Genomic DNA, 25905 nt, shown 5'->3' on the forward strand with positions numbered 1-25905 from the left:
GGTCAGTTGGTGGGCATTTTGGATAATTGGGGTAGGATCTGGGGTAGGATCGGGGGCGGAGGTGGCCCTGTGGGAACGTATGTATCATTCTGAACATTAGTTGTCTCCCCGAGTGTTGGAACTCCTGGCGAGGGAGGAGCTTGATGCGAAGCAGATGCTCCGGCTTGCTGTTGTAGCCTCACGATTAACTCTGCTTGTTCAGTCATAACCGTGGCCTATTGTTTGGCGAACTCCGCCTGTCGAACAACGTCTTGCTGCATTGTTTTCAGGCTTTCTTGGAGCTGGCATACCATCTCCTCTAAGCTTGCCATACTGTTCTGATCTCATTGAATTTTCGGTATATATTCCCTCTCTGCGAGAGAAACAAAGCCCTAATCCCTACTGTTTTCAGGTGGGGTAGACAAAGCCCTCTGTACTGATCGCTGAACTGATATCTTCTGCCTAACTGCCCTTCGTCTAGTAACCGGGGGTAGTGAGTAGTACACTGGTTGTCCGTCTATCAGATCCTCAAATCGACGGAGTCGACGACCTCTAGTCCAGAGTGCTTGGGGAATACCTACTGGGTTAGAAGCAATCGCGCTAAACTACCTAGCAAAAAGATAAATAAAGCAATAATAAGGAAATAAAACAACCAGATAAATGGACAGCATAACAGCGTAAAATAAACACACAACACACAGTTGGGTATCACAACACACTGTCGATAAGCTGAATACACTGTTCCTCAATCACTGATCACTGTTCCCCAAATCACTGTTCCCAAAGCTGGATCTGATACCCGTAGATAACTGATTAAAATACTGGTGCCCGCAGGCCTGGTGCCTAAACTTGCAAACTGATACGTGCATTCCTGTAAAGATACACTCTAAAAGCACATAGCAAGTAAAAGAGAGCTAAAACACCCCTATGTTGGGGTAGGGTTTCCCTGTCCTATTTTGTCAGGAGCTAGGGTTTCACTACGCACGCAGCGGTTTCACAAAACCTATAATCGGGTATGCAACCTGTCCTAGTTTGGAATGGTCACTACTTATTTCGACATGCACTAGGTCGAATGGTCAAAAAGCGTGCCCCGGTAAAAACTGGGGTTTGTGTTCCCATACTGGCAGAGCCCACAACCGGTCAGCCTTATGGTCATGCCTTGACAAGGTAAGCCTCCGGCAAACTGTTCAGGAATAGCAGATGGCCAACACAGTGTCCTAGGCGCACCAATGCACATGTAATGCAAAGAAACACATAAGTGTAGTCAAAACAAGATTTCATGAGTTCGAGTCAAGTTCTCTAAATCCCCAGCAGAGTTGCCAGAAACTGTAGACGCGCCCCGTGTGAGGTCCTCAGTGCTACAGTTCGGACTCAATTTGTCACGGTTCTTAATCTGAACCAAAGAGTCCAAATCCCGCAAATCCTTTTGAGAAAACAGATTTTTTGTAAAGAAGTGTCAAACATGGACTGCTTTGCCAGATACAGAGTCGCCACCTAAATATTTTTTTTAATAGGGGAATTTTGGAAACCCTGACTCGTTTGCCTAAGGCCACGTGTCCGTCATCACCAAAGTTGCCTCGGCTCAGGAACTTGGGTACGATTGGGGAAGGTCAGCTATGAGCACCCCTTTTCGCCCGATCCGAAGATCGGCCTCTACTAACCATGATATCCGATTTCGAAAATGTTATGTGTTCTTATTCCGATTAATTAGCTAATCTTACTATGTGATGCGCACAACACAAAAGTATAGACTACATCGCCTAATTTGGAACGAAACATTGCATATCCGTTTGTTTGAAAAAAAGTGATTTGAAATTTGCTAATCGCAAGTAGGCTAAAATACGGATTTCAATGAGTTGTCCCAACACAAACAATCCAACCTTCACCCACAGGCATTCAGGCAGTTAATCAAATAAGCATTTTGCCACATGGTAAGCATGCTGTCATGTTAACATTCACACTCATGCAGGAATACTAAAACATAAATGCTTACCGAGTACTCCAAGCCAAAACAGAAACTAGTTAGTAATCATATGCATGATCCTAGTTCATGTTTTAAGATGACTAATGCAACACATGCAAAGATGCAATCTAGGCAGGCTCGGCTATGCTAAACATGGCATGTGAAGTGCAACAGATAACACATATTCAATTTGGAATTGAAATACGATGCAGTTAGCATGATGCGCCGAGCCCGGTGCATGTAAGACAAATGTATGAATGCACGCATGCACATCATAAGGTATGCTAATTTTAAATATGTCCTAATACTAACCATCGAAAGCTAGTAAATAAAAGAGAAGAAAGAAGTGGTGTCACGACCCCAAACCGCCCCTAGTAGTTTACTGCCGTGATGGCCAGTAATCCGAGATTACCGAAGGCCAACTTACAAGGATCACACACAATCAGAGTATAAAATATGGGGCTTACAAGTGCGGAAGCAATATACATTGAATCTAAGTTGTCCATAAGAGCCGTGCATAAGTCAAATGAAATGGCATACATCTTTACAAAGTCTTACAATTTAGATACAATAAGGAAGTGAAATACAAAATACATCTTGACCAAAAGGCTTCTCAAGCCGACATATACAAAATACACATGAAACATAAGCTAAGAAGCATGATCTTCAAGATGTTACAAAATGCGAATCCAAAACACGTCGGCAATGCACCCCAAAAACATATCGGCAACACATCTAGGCCTAAATGCCTTCTTGCTCATCACCTACATATATATAGAGAGGGTGAGTTTGCATACTCAGTGAATGGTATAAGAAATAAAGGGTTTGCATGACTGGTATTCAAGATCTTTGTTAGACATTACAAAACATAATTAGTGCAAGTCAAGGGATGAATCAAGTCCATCTAGCAAATCTGCCAAGTTTCAAAGGATGCTTACTAACATCATTATATACAAGTGATGACATCTCGGCAATAAAACCCACGCGGTAATCCGTCAGTGGCAAACAAAACAAGACAAGGCAAGACAAGGGAGATATCTCAATTCAATGGTGTCGTTGCATTATAGTCCCCGGACACTAAGGACTTGTGCTACAAGTGCTTATAGTCCCTTAGCACGTACGGACTTCCAAACTTTGTGCTACAAGTGCTTATAGTCCCTTAGCACGTACGGACTTCCAAACTTTGTGCTACAAGTGCTTATAGTCCCTTAGCACGTACGGACTTCCAAGAATGTCATCAAAACAAGATATATATATTTTTTCAATTAGGAATAACCATTCATGCTTACAAATACTTTCCAAAACAAGCAAAGCAAGACTTTATCAAAGCATTATAACATAGCTTTATTAAAGATACCACTCACTTAGTTCTTCAAACGTCGGGGTCGAGGCAAGTCCAAACCCTATAAACACATGGCAAAGTCTATTGAATGCACTTTCAAGCAAGTTTCACATGCATGCAGATGATCTCGGCATTCCCCAAGACTAAGTCAAATCAAAACAAGCACAATTCTTTATCTCGGAAAAACATGCTGGGGCGACTACCAGGTCTAGGCCGAGGTTCTATATCCTCTGGCCGAGGTGTGGCCCCGATGGTCACACTCAATGGATGAAGTCGGGAAAATCTGGGTTTCCCTTCCTTGAAGAATAAGATGGACATGAATATGAGGAAGATGGAATGCAAGGATCATGATTTGCTATTACAAAATCTGAGATTTCGTGCTAGGAGTTCAAAAACATGGACCTGGGTACCCATATTCAAGGAACTAGTGAGAACAAACACAAAAACAAGGAACTTAATGCAAACTTTCAGATCGAACAAGGTTTTTCTTTCATGATTATATGAACACCATTTTCTCTTTCTAATACCAACTTTATATCGATGCATGACATGCAAAACGGGTTCGATCATGCAATGCAGCTAGATGATCAACAAGAATGACAAGAGTAGATCAAGAATCTAACCTCAATACGCGAATCTAATGGTTTGATCTCTAGGAATCAAGCTCGAAACTCACTCTCTCACTCTAAACTTCTTCTTCTTCCTCTAGAGCTTCTCTCTCCTCACAGACAAAGACATATAGCAAATGATACATTCTAAGTCTGCTGGTTAACTTAACCCTCTACAGAGGCACGTGGCAGCGGCTGGTTGGTGCTACGCAGAAAGGTGGCTGAGTGATAAGACAAAACCATGACAAAGTGTGTTCAACAAGCAAGACGGTATGGGCACTCTGGCGAGTAATGACCTCGGCTAAAACCAAGACATCGGCAAGTAGGGAACAACGACCTCGGCTAGGAAAGACAACACTTGACTAAGCTGTGCCACACCTTGGCCTAGATGTGCCACACCTCGGTCTATGTCATACCTCTCCGGGACAAGATCACTTTGGTGCAAGGGTAGCATCTCGGCCTAGGTGATACACATCTCGGCCAATATGCCAGGACGAAAGTAGAGGTCAACCAAAGTGGTTCCAAGGTGGTTCTAGGCTTAGGATGACCACGGCTCGAAATAACCTTGGCTTGATCATGACTTAGGCTTGAGACGGCAAGGAAGGAACAAAGCATGCACATAACACTTAGGCAAAACGAGTTAAGATTCATGAATGTAAACTTAATAAGACAAGGTTATGCAAGTGCACATGAACATGACTACGACATGAATGTGGGTTATTACAAGTGCGGGTTGGAAAACATACACACACTCACACACACTTATTACACAGTTGCCCTCGCTCGGAGGGTCCGAAAGAATAATACAGTCCGAATAATGAATCAACTATCCTAGCTAATTAATTATTATAGACCCTCTTAATTAATTAACAAATTAATCACAAAAATAATTTAAATATGAAGCTAAAGAGATTGGCGCAGCTCTGTCTCGGAATGCGTGAATGATGCATGCTTGACTCGCCCCGCTCAGAAACTCACTGCCATAGCACTGTTGCTTCTGTTTACACTGCCCTGCTCCTCTGAAAATTTGAACAAGTCCCAAGGAGGCTTCTCTGAGCACTGGGGAGCATCACCGACCAAGTGGGAACACCACTGGCCGAAGGGAATGGTCATCGACCATTAGTTGAGCCACCGACTAATTGTATTTGGTCGGTCGGCACTCCAAGTAGCCGGCCGGCTATTTCTTCCTGCAGAATCCTGCAGTTGATAGCAGCAGAGGGCAAGCAGTGTATGGCATGGAATTTTCAAGCAAATGTGAGCATACCACACTCCCCATCATGCAATGGACTCAAGGGAGCATGACCCTCGACCCTTGGGCCATGAATTATGCATTTTGATGCGTGATGGCCTAAGAGGCCAAGTTTTCCATTCGTTGTAAAATGCATGCAACAAAAGAGAAGAATGCCAACACCCTATCATATTGACATCAAGGGCGTCGGCGACCGAGGATTGAGACGTGTTACGTCACTTGGAGTACGAACACTCTCAATCCTCATGGTTGGTTTGACACCCCAAACCAAGCAATGCAATGCATGTATACAAACATGGCTCAAGAATGCAACATGAGGCTAAGATGCAAAACATGGCAAATGCAATGCAATCTATTATGCAAGCATGCAATGTGCTAATCATGCAAGAGGCAATACAATGCAATTTAACATGTGATGCAAACATGGTACAATGCAAGCATGCAACGAGAGGCAACAAGTCAATCATACAACTATGTACAAGAATGGACTTAGACTGAAATGGGAGGCCTCAGCGGCACCCTAAAACAGTGGCCAAAAGGGTCAAAAATGGCACAACTTATGCATGCAAGCATGCACACACCAAGGCCTACCATCTAAGCATGCTAGAATGATGGTCAAAAGCATGATGCATGTTAGGCTAGTGAATGGAAATGAACTACAAGTGCAAGGAACATGCAAGAGGCTATCAAACCAACCTAAAACAGAGTTAAGGTGTGCTAAAATAACACCAAAAACGTGCTTAGATAGGACCAAAACATGCTGGAAAGATGAGCTATCAACACAAGCATGTAAGGCTAGTTTGCAAGGATTACAGTACAAGTGTATAGAGCATGCAAGGATGGCCTAAACTAAGCCAAAATAGAGGTATGCCATACTAAAATAAGGTTAACAATAGGCTGAGATGGAGACAACATATGCTAGATAAACATGCTCAAACATGAGGCCAACAAGGCAAGCAACCAAGATACAAGGAGATGGGATGACCCCCTCCTATTTGGGACCTCAAAACACACTTTCCACCACTGAAATCCCTCTGAGTTTCAGTGGTGAGAAGGCCAAAAAGAGGTGGTCCCAATAGCTTAAAAGGATAGCAAAAAACAAGGCCAAACAAGGCACAAGAGGGGGTAGACCACCCCCAACACCAACAAAACCTTAAACAAACATTTCAAGCACTTGAAATCAAAACTTTTTGCAGTTGAGAGTTAAGCCTAAAACATCATGCAAATAGGACCAAAGGCTTAATCAAAACAAAGCTTTAAGGGGTTAGAAACTCACCCTTGAAGAACAACTTCAAACCTGCAACTCTAGCAGCTTTTCTGAGCTAAAACCAATCCAAAAACAACAAAACCAACTTCTAGGTGCCTCAGCTCCAAGAGTATGGTGTTTCACTATGTGTTTGTGTGCAAAAGTGTGAAGAAATGGTACTTTTAAAGCACAAATACGAAGAGAAGGAGCAATATAGAGATAGATGATACATGTATATCTCTCTAAGCAATTTCTGAACCTAAGGCAAGAGGGAGGAGGTTCCCTTATATAGAAAACCACGCAACCAGCTTGTTGAACAAGCTTTAGGCTCCAAGCAATCCCTACATACACGTGTATGGAGGATGCCTTCTGTGCCCAATAGCTGGTACAACTAGCAAGAAAATATCTACAGGAAACTGCAGGAAAACTGCCGACCAATTGAAGTGGTCGGCCAGTTACTTGCACTGGTCGGCCGACCAGCACAAGTGGTCTACAAGGAGACCAAGTGGTCGGCAAGGGGGGGAAGGTGGTCTGTACCAAGAAAGCAAGGTGGTGGCATGGCTGCCGACCACTTTTGGTGGTCCACAGGCCACCATGACCAGTTGGCCGACCAGAAAATTGGTTGGCAGGCAGAAAAGTGATTTTCAGGGAGAGAAACTGGTCTACAACCCTTATCCCACCCTCCAACGAAGGAAAACTAGGTTTGGGCCAAAAACAAACCCAAAAGGTTGAAAGACGAAAGTCCGCGGGACAAGGCGCGCAGCCGGAAGCCTCGAAAACCAGTCTACGAGCACAAAAAGTGGTCTACGAGACGGAAAGGTAGTCTACGACTACAAAAAGTGGTCTACAAGACCTTTGTGTCCCTCTAGGCAAAGGCAACAAGGCATGGTTTGAAAACCAGGCCAAGAGGAGAACGTTAAGCGGTCCCGAGACAAGGCGCGTGGTCAAAGACTCCGGAAACCTGAAACTAGTCTACAAAAGGAAAAAGTGGTCTACGACCAAAAAAATTGGTCTACAGACCTCTCTCTCCCTCCAGGAAAGGTCAACAAGGCTTGGTCCACAAACCGAGCCAAAACACAAAGAATTTAGAGGCCCGGAGGCAAGGCACTCAACCGAAAACTCCGGAAACTCAAAATGAGCACAAACATGCGCGATCATCGAGTGCTCAAACGATGATGCCTGAGTCTTAAGGTCGGTCAAAAATGGGGTGTCTACAATATGTCATGCCAAAACATCTCAAACTTAGTTCAACTCGACCGCCCTGGCAAGTCTAAGTTATTCATCATGTTCACCATGGGAACATTGTGTTAAGATTGTTTAGTCCTATTGCAGAATTGTTAACAATGTTTCATAAAAACAAAATCAAGCTAGCATTTTATTAATACATTAGCTACTAAAATCTTTACATAAATCACAAAAAAATAGAAATTAATGGTAGAAAAACTTCAAATTGGTTGTGTTCCAGGGTCACAGCAACTCCTTTCCATCAGTCTCTTCCAACCCGTATGCGCTATTGTCAGTGACCGAGATGATTCGATATGGTCATTCCAAGTTTGGGCCAAGCTTACCCTTTTTGGGATCCTTCTTATTGCCGACAACCTTTCTAAGGATGAAGTCCCTAATCTAAAACTCTTTGGGATTGACCTTTTAGTTGTATGCCCTAGCAAGCTGTTGCTGGTATGCCCCTAACTGAATTGCTGCTCTCTCCCTTATTTCTTTTATCAGATCAAGGTCTTGGGCAAGGAATGCCTCGTTCGTTCCATTCTTTACTCCTTGGGTTCTGATCCTAGGGATGCCGATCTCTAGTGGGATGATTGCTTCAGTGCCATATGCCATTGCAAAAGGAGATTCTCTAGTAGACCTTCTCGACGTAGTCCGATATGCCCGTAGGACATTGGGCAATTCCTCCACCCACTTGCCCTTGGCAGCTTCTAACCTTTTCTTGATTCCATCCAAGAAGGTCTTGTTGGATGCCTCTACTTGTCCATTGCTCTGGGAAAAGCTAGGAGTAGAATAATAGTTCTTGATCTTATATTTTGCACAGAAATTTTTGATTAACTTACTGTCAAATTGAGTGCCATTATCTGCTACTATGGCTCTTGGGATTCCAAATCCAGTGATTATGTTTTTCAAGGTGAAATTTTTCATGTTCACATCTCAAATTTTGGCTAAGGGTTCAGCTTCCACCCACTTCAGAATTTCCTCTGTCCAGTTGCCTAGGGCAATTGCCCAACAAGATCCATACCCCACTAGGCAAATGGCCAGGGATTGGATACTGGATTCAAATCTGCCATTGGCTGGTATATCAAAGGTGCAAACCTTTGAGACTTCTCGCATTTCCTTACATAGGCTTCAACATCCTTCTACATGTAAGGCCGCTAGTATCCCTGAGATATGGCTCTATGAGCAAGTGATCTACCCCCAACATGGCTTCCACATACTCCCTCATGGATCTCGTACAGAAAGTCCTCGACCTGGGATAGATGCACACATCGCAAGAGTGGTCCAGTGAAGGATCTTTTATACAAATGGCCCTCTACTGACAGGCAAAACCTAGCCGATTTCAATCTGATCTTATGTGCTTCTTTTCTATCTTCTGGCAACTTGCTATCTCTGAGGAACAAAACTATGGTCTAGCTTAGACCCATCTCCACACACATTGCTTCGTACTTTATTATCAGGGGCTCTATACTTGGACCTGACAGATAATCTACCATTATTGTCCTTGCCTTACCCGACTTCATCGCACTGGCGAGGTTAGCCAGTGCATCGGCATGGCTATTATCATCTCGACTAACCTATTACAGTTGGCAGTTTTGGAAACATGTTAATAACTTGACAACCTCTTTGACATAGCCTATCGTCCTCTCATCTCGGGCTACATATTCACCCGTCGCTTGATTCACAATGAACTGGGAGTCACAAATGACTACCACATCATCGGCTTCCACAGTCGCTACTAATTTCAGTTCAATAATCAATGCCTCGTACTCTGTTTCGTTATTTAAGGACTTGAACCCCAAATAGATGGACTGTTCTCTCATATGACCGTGTGGTGATACCAAAACCACTCCTGCCCCTGCTCCCTACCAGTTTGAGCTGCCCATCAACAAATAGGCAAAATGAGTTGTCGATGTAAATATCGTAGAGCTTTAGCGTTTCTTTTATCTTCTTCCATTTTACCGATGTGGGGTTCTATGGCCCCAGTTGGTTTTCTTCTTCCTCTTCTAGACATCCCAGGTCGCGGCTCATCGGTGCCCACCTTTGGATCGCGCTAGGAGAAAATTCTACCACAAAGTCAGCTAAAACTTGGCCCTTGATTAATGTTCTCGGCCTTAATTCTAAGTTGTACTGACCTAGTACTACTGCCCATCGAGCTACTCTGCCTGCAGGTCTTCATACTGCAACAGGGACTTTAGTGAAGGTTTTGTTAGCACCACAATCTTGTGTGCTTAGAAGTAGTGGTTCAACTTTTTCGAGGCCATTACCAGGACCAATGTTAGCTTCTCCAGAGGTAGGTACCTGGTTTCTGCACTCGCCACGGTATTGCACACATAGTACACTGCCTTCTGCTCCCATTCTTCTTCTCGGATAACCACAACACTCACATTGTGGACGGAAACAGCTAGGCACAAGAGAAATTTTTCTCTTGATACTGGGTTCGACAACACTGGTTGGGTGGTAAGGTATTTCTTCAAGTCGGCCAAGGCGACTTCGCATCCTTCTTCCACAAAGTGTGTGGCCTTCTTTAATAAACCAAAAAATTATTTGGATTCATCTGAACTTTTGTTAATAAACCTGTTCAAGGCTGCTACCCTTCTAGTCAAAATCTAGACTTACTTGGCTATTGTCAGGCTCTTCAAGTCAAGGATGGCCTTGATCTGATCTGGCATTGCTTTGATACCTCTGTTGGTGACCAAGTGCAACAACCCCGACCTATGATTTTCTTTAACCTTTGATTAAGAATGCCTAATAAGTAATTAAGAGGAAATTCTGAGTTAACTGCATGTGAATTGTGTTATTTGTGTTTGTATGTGTCTGTCGTACAATTACATGTCTGTGTTTCTGTTCTGTTTTGTGAATTGAAGGCCTTATCTGCCGCAGAATGTGAAATTGACTGAGAACACATGCCAATTATCATTTTTAGAATTTTTTGGTAGGTTGAATTGAAATTTGATTCGGAACCCAATAATTAGAATAAAATAATCATTTTTTATTAGCCTAAGCAAGAATTAATTAAACTCCACTAATGAGCCTATACAAGGCCAATATCACTCTAGAAATCCACCTTACATACACTTCATCATCAATCTTGAGGCTAAAAAAAAAAAAACAAGGAAAGAGGGAGAGAAGAAAAGACCTTGAGCTCAACATTGTAGAAGAAGGACATTGAGGAGAATTGGCTTGGAATCTAGCTAGAGACTTCAGTTTTGGGAGGAGAAACTTAGAATCATTAATAATTCAACATCTTAGGTTAGTATTTGATGCCTAATCTTTGTGTTTAAGTTCTTAAGAAAGAAAATTCAAGAGATTTAAATGTTAAAACAAGAGAACTAAGCTAAAAGAGTAGAATTGGAAATCACCTCATGCATGCATGTGCATATCATGAAGTTTTAGAAGTTATTTCAAAAGAATTATCACATGCATATCCACATCTTAGTTTTGTTCAAGGAATTCAACATGTTTTTGAACTAAACACCTTATTTAATTATGAGTTGAAGGCTTTGAATTCAATTATTACATGCATGTTATGTTTTGAAAGTTTCAAGTTTGGTTTGGTATAATTGGCAAAGCTTTTGGGCTTCATTTTTCGAAACGGCTTTCAAATCATGAAGTTTTATGAATTTATAAGTGTTTTCTTAAGTTTTGGCCCAAAAGAATATGTTTTATTGCCTTAGAATTGAGTTTTGAAGCTGCAAGTGTAATCTAGAAATTCTACAATTCTGTATCTCCACTCGAGCGACATAAGTTGCGCTTGAGTGGCCACCCTTTGTTTTGTGCTTCCGCTCAAGCGAAGAAGTCTAAGCTTGAGCATAAAATTCATGCTCCTAGAAGTTTTACAAAATTTTGCAGCTCGCTCGAGCAACCAAAGTTGCGCTCGAACAAGGACCCTATTTCCTTAATCTTATGCTCGAGCGACTGTCGAGCGTCCGTCACGCAGAAAAAACATGCAACCAATACTTTTGCAGAGTTTTACAGATTGCTCGAGCGACCAAAGTTGCGCTCGAGCGCACTACCTTGTTTTTGAAAATTTGACCAAGTGTTCTAAGGCTTATTTTGGCATTCCCAATGTATTTTGGGCATTCTTAAGCCCTAATTAAGACATAGTAGTGAGGATAAAGATTAGAAACACACCCAAACAAGAAAGAAATGAATTAAATGAATTTCGAGCATGTGTTTCAATGTGTATCCATTATGTGTTTATGTGTGTCGCGCGCTGTAGACTATCTGGTTATCTGTTCTATTTGTCTGCTTTATCTACTCTGTCTGTCTGCTATTGGAGCCAACTGTGAGTAATAACTTTGCAAAGTTATGTTCAATTATAGGTATTTTCTGAATGATAATAAGATGATTTATTTTCTGAAATATTATTTTTTGCATGAATGAATGGTTGTCCAATGTTTCTGAAATGTATTTGTGGCATCATTAGCTTCAGATGACATATGTTATCTATTATGTTGTGTCCCAATTATAGGCCAACTGTATGTTTCATGAGCCAACTATTATGGATCCTTCTGTATACATCCCATTTTATGGGCTAACTGTACATCTCATGAGCCAACTGTATCGTCTCTGTGCACATAAGTCAACTGTATGCCTTCATGGTCGTCCCTTTATGGGTCAACTATTTTTGTTAGTGCTAATGGATGTACCACGTATGATTAACTGTGAATTCTGAATATGAATATGAATTTGTTTCTGATATGAACTCTAATTTATGAATCTGTTATGGACATCATTCATTAAAACTATTTACTCTGTTATTATTCACTGGGCTCCAGCTCATTGTATTATTTATGTTTGTTCATAACCAGGCGCGTGACCAGGCTCAAAGTTGATTGCTCGGATTTCTGTCTGTCTACCAGCCACTGTGCTTCCCAGGTAGTTTCCTTTTGAGAAATGGTCAAGTTTTTGTGAACCATGTTAATGGTCTTTTGTATTTCTTTTGTTAAGTTTGAACATGTCTTTCATTCTCTGTGAATATGTATATATGGTGACATCAATATGTAAATTAGGCTTTAAATTTTCTATTCCATGTATGTCAACACAGCTCTATAGACGTTATATGTATACACTTGCTTCTGCTAACCCCTGTATTTTATTTAGTTTTTCAGAGGCCTTAGTAATCAAAAGATTACTGGCCGGTTATAATACTAAACCCATAGGGGCATGTTTGGGTCGTGACAGAGTGGTATCAGAGCACCTGTTCTATCACACACACAAGTCCATATGAGCTATAGGATGTCCTAGAAAGGATTAGGGACATTACATCTGCATGTGTGAGTGTGTGACATCATGTGAACATATCTGAACCAAGATACATTGACACTGAAATGAAATAAACTAGAATTGAATACTGTGAAGGATTACTTGCTTGTGTTTATTAGTGCTCTATTTACCTATAGCAAATGGAGAATGCAAGAAGTAATGATGCAACCGAGTCCTCTGAGACTCACATGAGCCGAATGGAACAAATGCTTAAAGCCTTAATAGAATCATTGAGATAGCAACAAAGACAACAACTTCTGCCTCCTCCACCCCCTTTGGTCCAAGTAGAACCAAAAAACAACGATATTATCAATTTGACTCAGAAATTCACAAAGATGAAACCGCCAACCTTTTTGGGTGGCATTAAGACGTTGAAAGCAAAGACGTGGATGCTGGAAATAGAAAAATTATTTGAAGTAATCCGAAACGACAATGGGTCTATGACATGGAGCCAATTCATAGAAATCTTCTATGAAAAATATTTCCCTCAATGCTTTCGAGATAGAAAAGTGTCTGAATTTTAGGAACTCATGCAAATGTCTGTAGCTGAGTATTAAGCAAAATTCACTGAATTAGCTTGATTTGCCCTCACATGGTGGATTCAGACTACAAAAAGGCCCAAAAATTTGAAAGAGGCTTGACTTTGGAAGTGTTTGATAGGGCCATTGCATTAAAACTAATCAAATACATTGATGTGCTTGATAGAGCCTTAATGGTTGAAGCCAAGTTAGCTGCACTGAAACATACTAAAGCTCCAACAATTGAATGGAGAGGCAAAAGATCTAGATTTAGTTTCAAAAAGGGTCGTCCATTTGCTACAAATAAGAAGCAAAATACAGGATCCACTAGCAGTTCAAGTCAAGCAAAATACAGGATCTACTATCTGTGTGTACACCATCAGGAGGTCCAATGGTATGTCCTTATGTTTATCTGGCATGTGATATAATGATTGGTGATGTGACATTGTACGTTGATTTGCTGCCTTTGAGTATTAATCATTTTGATTGTATATTAGGCATGGATTGGTTTACCAAGTATTATGTTACTATTGATTGTGTGAATAAATTTGTTGTATTTCGACCTCCAGGGTTACCTAAATTTTTATTTGCTGGGAATGGGCTAGTTCCTTCATTGTACTTAATTTCTTTTATGAAGGCAAGTAAACTATTGCGAAAAAAGTGTCCAGGTTATTTATGTTGTGTTCTGAATATGATTGCTGATAATGCTAATGTCGAGAACATCCCTATAGTTAACGAGTTTCCTGATGTGTTTCCCAATGAATTACCTGGAGATTTAATTGATAGAGAAATTGAATTTACTATTGATGTCGTACTCGAAACAGAACCAATTTCTAAAACCCCCTATCGAATGTCAACCTCTAAACTAAAAGAATTGAAAATCCAACTACAAGAACTGCTAGACAAGGAATTTATCTATCCGAGTACTTCACCTTTTGGTGCACCAGTTTTGTTTGTTAAGAAGAAAGATGGATCTTTGAGGTTATGTATTGACTACCGTGAATTGAACAAGTAACCGTGAAGAAAAAATATCCATCGCCCTGAATAGATGACCTATTTGACCAACTTCAGAGAGCACTGGTGTTCTCTAAGATAAACATTAGATCCGAGTATCACGAGTTAATGGTCAAGGTAGAAGATGTACAGAAAACTACATTCAGAACTAGATATGGATACTATGAATTTTTGGTGATGCCATTTAGAGTAACTAATGCACAAGCAACTTTTATGGACCTAATGAATAGGGTTGTCAAACAATTTCTTGATGAATTTATAGTTGTGTTTATTGATGAAATTTTGATTAACTCCAAAAGTAGGGAAGAACATGGGAATCATCTGAGAACTACCTTACAAATCTTCAGAGAGAAGAAATAGTATGCAAAATTGTCCAAATGCGAATTTTGGCTTGATTGTGTAAAGATGGCATTAAGGTGGATCTACAAAAAATTGAGGCCATTATGAATTAGCCAAGGCCAGCCAATATGTCAAAAGTCAGAAGTTTTCTAGGGCTTACAAGTCATTATCGTTGATTTGTGTAAGATTTCCCAAAACTTTTTATGCTATTGACATAGCTAACAAAGAAACATGTACCATTTAATTGTAATGATCAACAAGAGTCAGCCTTTCAAGAATTGAAGATGAGATTGGTAGCTGTACCAATTCTGACTTCACCTAACAGTATTGATGGGTTTCAGATTTACAGTGATGCATCATACAAAGGCTTGGGGTGTGTTAATGCAGAATGGGAAGGGGATTGCATATGCTTCTCGGCAACTCTGACTATAGGACTTGCATCCTTTAAAACTTTTGGAAAGTGTATTTGAGTCCTTTATTTTATTTTGTGAATCTTTGGAGTTGTAGTATCTTGGTTTAGGAGGAGTAAAATTCGATTTAGATTTGTTAAGATTGTTCGTTCACTCTTGATTTTGTCGAAAAGTTGTTTGGGAACTTTTAAATCTTGTTCTAGGGTCGACACCAGTCTTGGTGGTATCGACACTTGCTTGTTGTTCTTGGCCTCAAGGGTCGACACCGGTCTGAGAAGGGTCGAACCTTGTCTATTGCTAAATTTGGAACTGGCTGCTGAAATTTAGGGTCGACACTAGGGGTTCCAAGGGTTAACCCTTGCCTGCTGAACACTTTTTTTGTCTCAGCTTTTCTTCTTGAGGGTCAAAACCACTGTTTTAAGGGTCGACCCCTGTGAGTAATTTCTAGATTTTTGGATCGGTTTGGGCCCCACTTTTGGAGGGTTTTGACCAGTTCTTTTCATTTGACATTGGGGCTATTGTTTTATTAGTGCCTAGCCACTATAAATAGGTTCTAAAGAACCTTCCTCTCATTACTTTCTCTTCATTTTTCCTATCAAACCATGACTTCTCTTCTTTCTCTAAACTCAACTTTTTCGCTTAAATCTTTAGATCTACTTGCCTAGAGCTATCATTTCACCTTGTTGCTTTGAGAAAGATTGTAGATCTCATCAAGGGCTTCCTTTTGATCCAAGTAGTTCATGGTTTTGTCACCGGTGATTTTTGGGTTGTCTTCTCTTCGCTTCAAGAGTTAGGGATTTCTTTACTCCTTTTTCAATACCCCGTCTATGGATAGACATGTGGTAGATGATATTGCATAAAAACCATAGTCATTATGGATTTCCTTGAAAGTCATTTAGGGTTTGATATTTGTGGTTGAAGTTGTTAAGTTGGATGTTGTTTGGGTTATTTGGGAGTAGCCTAACATGTTTATGTTGAGATGGAGGAAATCCCTAATTTAATATTATTGACTTAATGGATCTAAAAGGGAGGAAGTTGAATAATCTTTGTATTTTGTTAATATGGATTATATAATGGTGTTTATATCTAAAAGGGAAAAGTAACCATGGTATTGAAATTATCTTAGATTAATCATGTGAAGTTGAGTTGAACTATGGTTTTGATATCAATGGATTTGATTTTGTAAAATAAAGAGAATGGATTTATTATTCTAAAATGAAGAGAATGAATTTATAGAAAATGATTGGAGTTGTGGATTGGAAAATAAGGAATATTGATTTTTGGAAAGAAAATTAAATCATAACAATTCGTAAATTAATAATAAATTTGAGGTCGTATTGAGAAACCTTTACATATTATTATTGTTATTCGACTTAAGGTTTCATGAGAATGGAATTGTTGTCTTATGTGTATTTAATACATATGCGTAGAGGTTTTGTCCTTGGTCATCGGTGGAGGATGGGATTGTTGTGTTGAATAATATCGTGTATGTAGTACGCTTGTGTTATTATGCATTCTAGTATGTTGAGATGGTTGGAAGTGTTCACGCACTTAGAATCAGATGCACCATTACCTTCCAGCTAGCACCCGGAGAATTGACCGCACTTAGAATGTGAGGTACCAATACCTTCCAGCTAGCGCCTGGAGAACTTGGCAGAGGTACCATTACCTTCCAACCGGTGTCTATTAAATTGGCAGAGGTACCATTACCTTCCAGCTTGTGTCTGGTAAATTGGCATTTCGTTATGGAAAGGTGTATCCTTGGCTTACCGTGCTTAAGGCAGGTAGAGCATTGTTTCATTTCTCTTTTGGTCTCAGTGTATCCTTGCATATCATGAGTAGTTGATGGTTATGGTTGGGTGAGGCCAGATTGTTTTATGTGATAGTGTAGTAATCATTGTACATGTATTCATTTCGTCTTCGTGTTAGGACATATTTGTATTTTCACAGGCATATTTGGATGAGTTGTTGAAAGTGTTTCTTGATCATGGACTTAGGGCCAAGGGGATGTGATGAATGTATTAGAAGTGAACATATGTTTTGTATAAAATAATGAGAAGTAATCGGGTTTGTGAAAGTATTTTTAAAACAACCAGTTGTGAAGCGTTATTTATAAATGGGAAATGAGAAAGAAAAGTGAGCTGCTTGTGTTGTTAGGTAAATTGAATGATTTTGAGAAAAATATCTATACAGGTATATTTTTAGTATAAACCTTGACATTATGTATATGATATGACACAAAGTATTTATGATCATAGCTATCTGTATGTTGTTATTATTTAGGATCGTGTTGGGATCCCAACTAGACTTTATGTTCATCCCACGTTGCAAATTCTTTTCAGGTGATGCTAAGAAGTATTCAAGATCGAGGATCATCCGTAGTTATTGGCCATGGGGCCTTTTATTTGTGGGTGGAATGCCATTGATGTAAAATGACTGGTGGTTTCCTTGGAAATAATAATGGTATGGCCAAATTTTGAGGAATCCGGTGAGATTCAAGGAATATGAGGACTTGTGTGTGAAACTCCATCTTGGAGTAAGTTGTGTTGGGTAGCACGTCAGTGTTTGGTACCGAGTGTAAAGTTTTATTGAATTGATTATTCAGTTGGTTGATATTGGGGTTTGGTTGACACGTAGTCACCTTGGGAATGGCTTGTGCTTGTGTACATGGTTGTAAGGTTGTGGATGCATTAGAGTGGTTTGCCGAGCATTAAGTCTTGTGTAAGTGGCTATGAAGCTTGTGCAGAATTGTTTTGGATTTGTGGAAAATCCTTCGGTTGGGGTAAAGTGTTGTGAACTCTTCGTTTTATGTGTACATTATGCTTCATGTAGTTGATAATTTATGATGATGGTATGACGGAATGAAATTGCGAGATTGTGGATTCTTTTATTTTGTGTTTATGCCTTATTGTGTTTATAGAACAGTTGTGAATTCTATTGATTGTTATTATAGAAATGTTACATTTATGTTGGTTATGGCATAACTATAAGGGTCATTGGTGTTGTTGGGTGACGGTGGAGGTTCACCAATTGTGTATGTTGAGAAATGAACTCTGAAAATGAATTTTTCCTTGTGTTGTAGCCTCGGATGGCAATGTTGAACTGTAATGTTGTGGATTTAATCTAAGTGCTAATAAAAGATTTCGATGCGTAGTTTCTTTGATTTAATAAACGCTGAATTTAACAAAGTATGATAATGTGAATGATTCAGTGTTCTGAGTAACACTTTATTTTATTGTCGGAAGATGGTTGCAAAAATCTTAAGAGTTTACTTGGAAATCGAGAGCGTATTTTGGTTCTGGAAACCTTCAAAGAAAAGGAGAAACTATGAAATTTCTTTAACATGTTTGTGTTGTAAATAATGTCACCTTTTTGTGGGTGGTTTGCCTTGTGCTGCGATGTGTTCTTAATTTCAGAGATAAAGTTTCCCAAGGTGGGGAGATTGTAGCACTTGTATCCTTTCAAACTTTTGGGAAGTGTAATTGAATCCTTTATTTTATTTTGGGAATCTTTGCAGTTGTTGTATCTTGGTTTTGGAGGAATAAAATTCGATTTAGATTTGTTAAGTTTGTTCATTCGCACTTGATTTTGTCGAAAAGTTGTTTGGAAACTTAGCAATCTTGTTTTGGGGTGGAGACCAGTCTTGGTGGTGTCGACACCTGTCTTTTGTTATTGGCCTCAAGGGTCGACACTAGTTTGAGAAGCGTCGAACCTTGTCCATTGCTGAATCTGGAATTGGCTGCTGAAATTTAGGGTCGACACTAGGGTTTCCAATGGTCGACCCCTGCCTATTACACACTATTTTTGTCTCAGCTTTTCATCTTGAGAGTCGACACCACTATTTTAAGGGTCGACCCCTATGAGTAATTTCCAGATTTCTGGATCGATTTAGGCCCTACTTTTTGGGGGTTTTGACTTGTTCTTTTCATTTGACTTTGGGGCTATTGTTCCATTAGTGCCTAACCACTATAAATAGGTTCGAAAACAATTTCCTCTCATAATTTTTCTTTCTCTTTTCCTCTTAAACTGTGACCTCTCTCTTCTCACTCTAAACTCAACATTTTCACTTAGATCTTTAGATCTACTCACCTAGAGCTATCTTTTCACCGTGGTCCTGTGAGAAAGATTGTAGATCTCGTCAAGGGCTTCCTTTTGATCCAAGTAGTTTGTGGTTTCGTCACCTGTAATTTTTGTGTTTGTCTTCTCTTTGCTTCAAGAGGTAGGGATTTCTTTGCTCTTTTTTCAATTCCTCGTCTATGGATAGACATGTGGTAGATTTTATTGCATAAAAACCATATTCATTATGGATTTTGTTGAAAGTCATTTAGGGTTTTATATTTGCTGTTGAAGTTGTTAAGTTGGTTGTTGTTTGGGTTATTTGGGGAGTAGCTTAATATGTTTATATTGAGAGGGAGGAAAGCCCTAATTTAATATTATTGACTTAATGGATCTAAAAGGGAGGAAGTTGAATAATCTTTTTATTTTGTTAATATTGATTACGTAATGATGTTTATATCTAAAGGGGAGAAGCAACCATGGTATTGAAATTGTTTTAGATTAATCATGAGAAGTTGAGTTGAGTTATGGTTTTGACATCACTGGATTTGGTTTTGTAAAGTAAAGAGAATGGATTCGGCTTTTTAAAATAAAGAGAATGGATTTAGTATTGAAAAATGAAGAGAATGAATTTTTAGAAAATGATTGAAGTAGTGTGGATTGGAAAATAAGGAATATTGATTTTTGGAAAGAAAATGAAATCATAACCCTTCGTAAATTAATAATGAATTTGAGGTCGGCTTTTGAAAGCTTTACATATTATTATTGTTATTGGACTTAAGGTCTCATAAGAATTGGATTGTTGTCTTGCATGTATTTAATATATATGCTTAGAGGTTTTGTCCTTAGTCATCAATGGGGGATGGCATTGTTGTGTTGAATAATATCGTGTATCTAGTGCACTTGTGTTGTTATGCATTCTAGTATGTTGAGATGGTTGGAAGTGTTCACGCACTAAGAATGAGATGTACCATTACCTTCCAGCTAGCGCCTGGAGAATTGGCCGCGCTTGGAATGAGAGGTACCAGTACCTCCAGCTAGCGCTTGAAGAACTTGGCAGAGGTACCATTACCTTCCAGCCGGTGTCTGGTAAATTGGCAGAGGTACCATTACCTTCTAGCTTGTGTCTGGTAAATTGACATTTCGTTATAGAAAGGTGTGTCCTTGACTTACCGAGCTTAAGGCGACTAGAGCATTGTTTCGTTTCTCATTTGGTCTGAGTGTATCCTTGTATATCATGAGTAGTTGATGGTTATGGTTTTTTGAGGCTAGGCTGTTTTATGTGATAGTGTAGTAATCATTGTTCATGTATTGATTTTGTATTTGTGTTAGGACATATATGTATGTTCACAGACGTATTTGGACGAGTTGTTGAAAGTGTTTCTTGATCATGGACTTAGTGCCAAGGGAATGTGATGAATATATCAGAAGTGAACGTATGTTTTGTACTGGGTGTAAATATTGAGAGTAATCGGGTTTGTGAAAGTAATCGGGTTTGTGAAAGTATTTTTGAAACAACCAGTTGTGAAGTGTTATTTATAAATTGGAAATGAGAAGAAAAGTGAATTGCTTGCGTTGTTGGGTAAATTGCATGATTTTGAGAAAAGTACCTATATAAGTATATTTTTAGTATAAACCTTCACATTATGTATACGATATGATATAAAGCATTCGTGATCATAGCTAGATGTATGTTGTTATTGTTTAGGATCATGTTGGGATCCCTACTGGATTTTATGTTCATCCCATGTTGGTAATTTTTTTTAGGTGATGCTAAGAAGTGTTCAAGATCGAGTATCATCCTTAGTTGTTGGCCACGTGACCTTTTATTTGTGGGCGGAATGCCATTGATGTAAAAGGGTTAAACCCTTCCTTTTAATTTAAAAGATGTAAGCTTACGGGCAATTTATTTACTTATAACTCCTATTGCATTCTTATTATGCTCAGATGAGAGAATCTTTATTCATGTGTTCTGGTTAATGTAAAGTGTTTCTGCATGTTATCTTTGAAATTGAATTTATAATAATGGTTTGGTAATAGAATTCGAATAATAAAAAGTAGGATGTGACACCGACCACATGAAAAGAATTATCCGACCCATGACCTTGAATTAACAGTTATGGTTTTTGCGTTGAACATTTGGCACCATTATCTGCATAGAGTAACTTGTGAAGTATGTACTGACCATAAAAATTTGAAATATTTCTTTACTCAGAAGGAATTGAATATGAGACAGAGACGATGACTCGAGTTGATCAAAGATTATGACTTGCAAATTATGTACAATCTGAGGAAAGCAAATGCAGTGGCAGATGCTTTGAGCTGAAAATCTATTAGGAATTTGTCATGCTTTCTTACCGATCGGAAGAAATTGTTATGTGATTTGGAGAGAAATGAGATTGAAATTATGTTGCGTGAACAGAGTGGACTCCTAGCCGCTATTTTTGCCTAACCGACAATCATTGATGAAATTAGAGAGAAATGGTTGCAAGATGAATTTTTGAAAAAGATTGTGGATGAAATTGACTTAAAACCAAGGCTGGGATTTGTGATTGAAAATGACGTGCTGAAATTTCAGAATAGACTTTGTGTACCGGATTGTTTTGACTTGTGGAAACGTGTTATAACTGAAGCTCACAACTCCAAATTTGCTATGCATCCGGGGAATACAGAGATGTATCATGACTTGAAACATAATTTCTGGTGACCTGGAATGAAGAAAAGTATTGCTGATTTTGTGACTAGGTGTTTGCATTGCCAACAGGTAAAAGCGGAATATCAACGACCCGCTAGACTACTTCAACCACTTCCAATATCGGAATGGAAATAGGAGCACATTACCGTAGACTTCATTGTCGGACTGCCTCACTCCTTCCAAGTTTTGGATTTTATTTGGGTCATAGTTGATCATTTGATTAAATCCGCACACTTTTTACCTATCAAAACTTTTTATAATGCGGATAAATTGGCTAACATGTATGTGAATGAGATTGTGAGATTGCATGATGTACCAGTATCTATTATATCTGTTAGACACCCCAAGTTTACCTCGAGATTTTGGCAGAGTTTGCAACAAGCTTTGGGGACTGAATTGAGATTGAGGCCTTGTTTGGCAATTGGTTGTTTTAGCCAAAAAGCCAAAAAGTTACTAAAAAAATCAAAAAGCCAACAACTTATACCAAAAAGTCAAAGATTGTCTTTTCTCTCTACGTTTTCCACATCTTTTCATAAAAAGTCAAAACGTCATCCCAAACATACTAGTTTTTTTTACATCATATTTTAGCCAAAGAGTCAAAAAGTTACTAAAATTGCCTATTCCCAAACGAGGCCTGAGTAGTGCTTATCACCCACAGACAAACGGCCAATCAGAAAGAACAATACAAACTTTGGAGGATATGCTTAGAATGTGTGCCCTAGATTTCCAAGGCAATTGGGAGACCTACTTACCATTGGCCGAGTTTGTGTATAACAATAGCTACCATTCGAGCATCGATATGGCTCCTTATGAAGCTTTGTATGGTAGAAAATGCCATTCTCCGATATATTCAGCTAAGGTAGGCGATAGACCTTTGTTGGAACTGGAACTTGTACAAGAAATGACCGAAAACATGAAATTGATTCAACAAAGATTGAAAACTGTACAAAGTCGCCAAAGGATTTATACGGATGTCTGAAGAAGAGACAAAGAATTTGAAGTCGGTGATCACGTGTTTATCAAGTTAACTCTAATGAAAGAAAAAACTCTATTTAGGGTTAAAGACAAGTTGGCTTCGAGATACATTGGTCTGTATGAAACCCTAGAGAAAATCAATTCGGTAACATATCAAGTGGCCTTACCTCCGATCATGGAGCAAATGCATAACGTCTTTCATATTTCAATGCTCCGAGATTACTTGCGAGATCCTCTACACGTGCTTGAGCCAACTCTTGTGTTATTAAAAGATGATTTTACTTATGAAGAATGACCGATTTAGATTGTCAATCGAAGGATCAAAAGACTAAGAAACAAAGAAATTCCATTTGGGAAACTGAGGAAGATATGATGAAAAGATACCCTGATTTGTTCCCTCTAGATCCAACATTCTTCCAAACTGAAGATAATTTGAGTTTGGAGGACCAAACTCTTTAAGTGGGGAAGACTATTACAACCCTGGCCTAAGATTTGCTTTAACCTTTGATTAAGAATGCTTAATAAGTAATTACGAGGAAATTATGAGTTAATTGCATGTGAATTGTGTTATTTGTGTTGTTGTCTATCTGTCATAGAAATATTTGTCTGTGATTTTATTCTATTTTGTGAATTGAAGGCCTTATCAGCCGCAAAATGTGAAATTGACTGAGAATATTAGCATTTTTAGAATTTTATGGTAGGTTGAATTGAAATTTGATTCGGAACCCAATAATTAGAATAAAATAAATTTTTTTTATTAGCCTAAGCAAGAATTAATTAAACTCCACTAATGAGCCTATATAAGGCCAATATTAGTCTAGAACTCATTCTTACACACACTTTATCTTCAATCTTGAGGCTAAAAAAAAACGTGGAAAAAGGGAGAGAAGAAGAGAACTTGAGTTCAACATTGTAAAAGAAGGAGATTGAGGAGAATTGGCTTGGAATCTAGCTAGAGATTTGAGTTCTGGGAAGAGCAACTTAGAATCATTAATAATTCAAGATCTTAGGTGAGTATTTGACTCCTAATCTTTGTGTTTAAGTTCTTAAGAAAGAGAATTCAAGAGATTTGAGTGTTAAAACATGAGAACTAAGCTAAAAGAGTAGAATTGGAAATCACATCATGCATGCATGTGCATATTGTGAAGTTTTAGAAGTTATTTCAAAAGAGTTTTCACATGCATGTCCACATCTTGGTTTTGTTCGAGGAATTCAACTAAACACCTCATTTGATTATGAGTTGAAAGCTTTGAATTCAATTTATTACATGCATTTTATGTTTTGAAAGTTTCAAGTTTGGTTTTGGTATAATTGGCAAAGCTTTTGGGCTTCATTTTGCGAAATGCCTTTCAAATCATGAAGTTTTATGAATTTATAAGTGTATTCTTAAGTTTTGGCCCAAAAGAAAATGTTTTGTTGCCTTAGAATAGAGATTTAAAGCTAGGAGTGCAATCTGGAAATTCAAGAATTCTGCATTTCCGCTCGAGCAACATAAGTTGCGCTCGAGCGAAGAAGTTTAAGCTTGAGCGTAAAATTCATGCCCCTAGAAGTTTTACAAAATTTTGCAGACCACTCAACCGACCAAAGTTGCACTCGAGCGAGGACCCTGGTTACCCAGTCTTACGCTCGAGCGACCGCCAAGCGTGCGTTAAGCAGAAAAATCATACAACCAGTACTTTTACAAAGTTTTGCAGATCGCTCGAGCGACCAAAGTTGCGCTTGAGCAAAGATTCTTATTTCTGAACCTTACCTCAAGGAAGAAAGTTGCGCTCGAGCGGACTGCCTTGTTTTTGAAAATATGACTAAATGTTCTAAGGCAAATTTTGGCATTCTCATTGCATCTTAGCCATTCTGAATGATATATGGTGATCTATTTTCTAACATATTATTTTAAGCATGAACGAATGGTTGTCCAATGTTTCTGAAATGTATTTGTGGCATCATTAGCTTCAAATGACACTTGTTATCTATTCTATTATGTCCCAATTATGGGCCAACTGTATGTCTCATGAGCCAACTGTTATGGATCCTTTTATATACGTCCCATTTATAGGCCAACTGTATGCTTCATGAGCCAACTATGCCATCTCCGTTCACATAAGTCAACTGTATGCCTTCATGGTCGTCCCTTTATGGGTCAACTGTTTCTGTTAGTGCTAATGGATGTACCAAGTATGATTAATTCTGAATTATGAATATGAATATGAATCTGTTTCTGATATGAACTCTAATTTATGAATTTGTTATGGACATCATTCATTAAAACCCTTAACTCTGTTATTATTTACTAGGGTCTAGCTCACTATAGTATTTATGTTTGTAGGTGAGCAGGCGCGTGACCAGGCTCAAAGTTGATTGCCTGGAGTTCTATCTTTCTACCAGCCACTGTGCCTCCCAAGCAGTTTCTTTTTGAGAAATGGTCAAGTTTTTGTGAACCATGCTAATGGTATTTTGTATTTCTTTTGTTAAGTTTGAACATGTCTTTCATTGTCTGTGTATATATATATGGTGACATCAATATGCAAATAAGTTTTAAATTTTATGTCCTATGTGTGTTTACACAGCTCTATGGATGTTATATGTATATATTTACTTCTGCTAGTCCCTGTATTTTGTTTATATGTTCAGATGCCTTGGGTAATCCCAAGATTACAGGCCGGTTATGATACTAAACCCATAGGGGCAGGTTTGTGTTGTGACACCAAGTATCCCATTAACTTACCTTATTGAACTCCAAATGCACACTTCGAGGCATTGAGTCAAAGCCGATTTGATCTTAGGATGTCAAAGACCGCCTTCAGGTCAGCCAGATGGTTCCCACGTTCCTTGGTTTTAACAACCATATCGTCTAATTAGACCACCACTGTCTTCCCAATCAAATGTTTGAACATCTTGGTGACCAATCTTTTGGTAAGTTGATCCTGCATTCTTCAACCCAAAAGGCATTACTCAGTAGCAATAGAGTCTTTTAGTGGTGATGAATGTCATCTTCTCTTCATCTGGGGCATACATTGGTCTCTGG

This window comes from Camellia sinensis, chromosome 4 (assembly GCF_055761805.1).
Source record: "Camellia sinensis isolate YWXY chromosome 4, ASM5576180v1, whole genome shotgun sequence".
Taxonomy (NCBI): domain Eukaryota; kingdom Viridiplantae; phylum Streptophyta; class Magnoliopsida; order Ericales; family Theaceae; genus Camellia; species Camellia sinensis.